At 38.7% G+C, this 4,600-nt stretch overlaps 1 protein-coding gene across 1 annotated transcript in view; it reads left to right on the plus strand.

Annotated features, from left to right (window-relative positions):
• Sox5 (SRY-box transcription factor 5) overlaps nt 1-4,600 on the plus strand; it is a 446,577-nt gene that overhangs the window by 75,502 nt on the left and 366,475 nt on the right. The gene's annotated exons all lie outside the window — the stretch shown is intronic.

Below are 4,600 nucleotides of genomic sequence, written 5' to 3' on the forward strand. Positions count from 1 at the left end.
CACCACCTCCCTCTCTTCCTCCCTCCCTCTGACACATATAGACATCACACCACCCCTCTTCTTACAGACTGAAAACATTTTGGAATTAGACTATAGCTATTTTTAAATTATTTTGAAAAAAAAAATCTACATGAAAGTAAAAGCCAGTGGGCCTCAGATCAAATGGCCACTTTGGGAAGAATGACAAGATTGTAGTTAATTAATGTTCTGAAAATGATATTATCACCATACATTGAATTATTGGCTGTCTTTTCATGTCATCCCTGATCAGGACTCTAGAGACAGCCCATGGATGTTTATAAGAGCCCTTCCTCGTTTGCCTTAATTTTTGAGTGGTAGTCAAGGGGAAATAAGGTCCAAGCTCTGTCCTCTGATCAGACAGAGAGGGGGCCTGATAGAAATAGCAAGGGAGTGTGCCTTACAGAGAGAGCCCAGGCTATGCTTCCCAGCGGGTTCTATTTCTTTATTAGAAGAGAAAAGACACTAGAGACGCAGTGAGGTCCTTGGGGTTATGCATGTGGCCCCGCCTCCGCCAGCCTTTAGGTCTGCTGTCCACGTGTTCTCTAAAGTCTGAATGTAGGAACTGCAAACAGCAAATGATTATTCCTCTCAATATACTGACAAGTCCATCAAAAGCTACCAAGGGATTTTAGGTGCTCTGTGAGTGCTCCTAGAATTTGAGCTGAAGCAAACAGGCCAAGTCAGACTTCCAATTATCACAACGGGAGCGTTCATCCCTTAAGTCCCCAGCTCAGGACTTTGCACCTCCAAAGAATAACCCTATAACCCTATGATCCCCTTCCTCACTGACCTCTGGAGAGTTATTATTTTTTTTTTTTTTTAAAAAAAACCATTGGTATTAAATCGCTTACAAGCTGTAAGCTGAGCTCTGTGGAATCTGTGAAATCCTTAAACCATGTGATTTATGAACTCTCATTGTTTTTAACCTGGAGACAATGCCCCCCACTTTCATTCTATCCCCCGAGGAGCAAGAACAGCCAAAGTAAACTACGGGTTTCCTTAGAGCCCTGTTCTGTCTTGGGGTATCACGGGGCACCGTCTCCAGCCGGACTGTATGCTTTCCGAGCAAACGCTGACCTCTGGCTTCCCTGAGGCCTGAGGTTTTCACAGGGCTCCTGCAGTCTATCAGTTGCTCTTGGCCATTGAACTCAGGTCCTGGGATCCCATTTTCCATTTGTTGGTCAGTTCTCTCACTGTAATTCAGGTAAAGCCCCAGATCATTTCTCTAGTATCCTGGACTCCAAGGACATTGCCCTAGAAGCACAAAGATGTCATTTAGCTTGGGAAGGATTGGATGAGGGTAAAACACTGTTTTCTGTCTCTATACAGAAGTTCTCTCCCTTCTCTGTTCCCTTCGTGCCTTTTTCCTAAGTCAACCATGTGGCTTACCATGCGAACCACTGGCAGATTTTCAGTACGTTGCAGTTTGTTTAGTTTTAGTATCATCGTAAACATGAATTTTCAAAGAACAAACAAAGAAAAACTGGAAAAATTCTTACCAAATTTCCTTTGTAAGCTATATATATATATATTTTGGAGCAAATATTTAAAAGTGAGTATTGAAATCAGTCTTCTGTACCAACTTCTTCCCTTTGATTACATCTCTATTTTTCTCATTTTTTTACCCCATTAGATTAGATGCATCAAAAGGGCTGATAGATAAATCAGAGAGTCTCTAAGAAGATCCAGTGGCCAGTCTCTCCTATATTTATCTTTTCCTAACATTGAGAAGTGATTCTTCAGTTAAATTCAAGACTTAGAGGAGAGAGATAGTAAAAAACCATAAGCTGTTTATATGCACATAAATTTAATGAATACTGTATACATTCATCTATTAAAATCTTGAAGATTTGTTTTATATCAATTTACTTTGGGGAGAATGGACACAGTTCATCTTATGGAACAATAACCCATCCACAGATAAGGAAGAAGACATGGGGGCTTACTACAGAGCTCTTGCCTCAGAGTCAGAAGGAGCAGTTTGCGAAAGAGCTGGGGGTGGCAACCATCAGAAAGGCAGATGGTACAGGGCTTGGAGACATGCATAAGTAGAGAAATATTTGTGGTTACTATTGAAAAGAGCCTTAGCATTCAGAAAATCAATGTCAAGTTCATTTTTCCACAAAAGAGGGAAGGCCTACCCAGGCAGGGTGGGACACTAAGAATCCCAGGTCTTGGAAGGGGAAGACCAGAGTATTGTGAGCCCCAGCCCACAGTATGGGCTGTGAGGCAAGACCCTGTCTAAGACTAGAATAAGGAATTCAAAAAAGAAAAGGAAGGAAGAGAAGTATGTAAATATCTACAAAGAGAAAATTGTTATGCTAAACGTAAATAAGTAAACTTTCTTCAAAAATCACTGTTTTCAGGATCAAGTAAATCTAGTTCCATATTCCTTGAAAGGATGGATTTAAAACAAATTAGCATGAAATGCAAAGAGTGAAAGTAGAGCGGACCCCAAGATATGGAAATCACTGTGGAGAGGCTGTTATCAGACAAGGTCAAATGATATTCCTGGAGTAAAGATATTTTATATTGTTACACAGAGATACAGTATATTGTTGCATGATGAGTTTATAAATTAAGTGAAAATGGAAAGTAAAACTAAAAAGGAGCTATTGAGGGCAATGGAACTGTATCGAAATGCTTATATAGACTTTTCTCTTTCACGTATGGATTCAACAGAACACAGGGTTGACTTATCAAAGTATAGATCATATGGAAACATTTAAGGACCTGCACTGTTAACCAGTGCTTAGAATAAAAGGTAACTGCAAACTCCTTTAAAACAGCAGAATGAATACACCAAAACTTATATGAAGGGATTCAAGTGATACTATTCTGGAAATGTGTGATTTTTTTATTATTGTTTTAATTATTTATTTAATAACCATATAATTAGAAGCAGCACATCATTACAACAGCATTGACATATTCAATAACAATTTCCAGAGCTAATATGCATCTCTTTCAAAATTGGCTGTAAATTTTTAGGTTTACAGTTGAATTGATACAGTTATACAATATTGTACTCCATATAACCCCTATAAGACATAAAATTAAATGAGGTTTTAAACTTTTAAAAAGATCTCCATTTCATTATTAAAATACAGTTTCATACAGAAAAATTCATTTTTAATACAACTGACACCCCAATGCATATGCGATTCTAATCTCTATGTATCTATTACTAGTCACAGTCAGTACTTTCTGAGCTCCTTGGCATCTGAGCACAGATATAAAGTCATCAGGTAGATTTCAATGGTAATGTTTTTCACATCCACTCAATATTAAGGAGCAAATTTTTATGCTTTGAAGAATTATTATTTTTTCTTTTTTATTTATTTATAGATCCACTTCCCAGGTAGCACCCTCCCGTAGCTTCCCTCCCCCCACTAGAACCCTTATACTCTGATATCCCTGCTAATGTCTGCTGTGTTGTGGGCACCCCCAGCCGTACCCCACTACTTGCCCTTCTGGTGAATCTAGTCAGCCTATCTAGAGGTCTTTGTTTTAGGGGGGTCAGCTGTTCCTCATCTACGGCAATCCATTGTCAGTATTCCTTTGGATAGAATTGGGGTCTGCTGTTCATTTTCCAAGTTCTCTGCTGGGTTACTATCTGGGAATCCCTTTGGCCACCCTGGCCATCAGCTCAAAAGAAGGTATCTCCTGTCTGGCATTGTTGCTTGTTATGTAGCCTTTACCAATACATATGGATTCTTATGAAATTATGTTGGCCCCTTTAATCTTTGGTTATATATTCCTTTTGGGTGTTTAAGGCCACACAGATGGTCCAGATAAACCGATTTATTTTTACTCTTAAGGTCGTTTGAGGATCTGTTCCTCAGGGGTCACATGAGCTTGGGAGGTGCCTCTGACTCCTTTCTTATACCAGTTCCACCTATGTGAAGATAAGTCAAAGATCCTGCTCAACCATGGTTGGCTTCGCTTGGAAGCAGGAGGAAATGATTCCTCTGTTCTGACCCTCCTCTTTGTAGACTGGACACTGGTTCAAGTCCATCTGGTGGGGTGTCCTTGGCCTCCTTGATCAGGAAGACACTGGAAATGTGTGATTTTTATGTCTTCTTTCTTAAATAAAATTAATGGGGAAAAATGACAGTCTTCAACTTTAGAAGTAGAAACAATGGTGAAATGAAATAAGTTCAATAGTGGCACAGAATAAACCTGAATAGTACAAGAAAGTATGAATTTTAATTATTTGGAAGAAATTTAGGAAAACTCTCCTAGATTCATAAATGAAAAAGCAAATAAAAATGAACAAAGTCAGGATGATGATGGTTCACTTCGTTAGGTAGGAAAATTTATAAATTATTAATATACACTGTAGCATTTTCAAAACGTCATGATCAAGAACAAGTGTTCTACACAGTTCACAACAAAAAGGCCATGTTGTTAGGAAGCATTTCATAATGCATATTTCCTTTTGACATCTTCACTCCAAATAGATCATCAAGGTTTAGAAATCAGCTGTCTCCTGAATGCTGGTGAAACAATCTAACTCCTGTTAGATTGACTACTGGGAATTAATTTTCTATTGAACACACACTGGTGAGTGTGGATA

Source organism: Nannospalax galili, unplaced genomic scaffold, assembly GCF_000622305.1.
Source record: "Nannospalax galili isolate Female #2095 unplaced genomic scaffold, S.galili_v1.0 scaffold917, whole genome shotgun sequence".
Classification (NCBI taxonomy): domain Eukaryota; kingdom Metazoa; phylum Chordata; class Mammalia; order Rodentia; family Spalacidae; genus Nannospalax; species Nannospalax galili.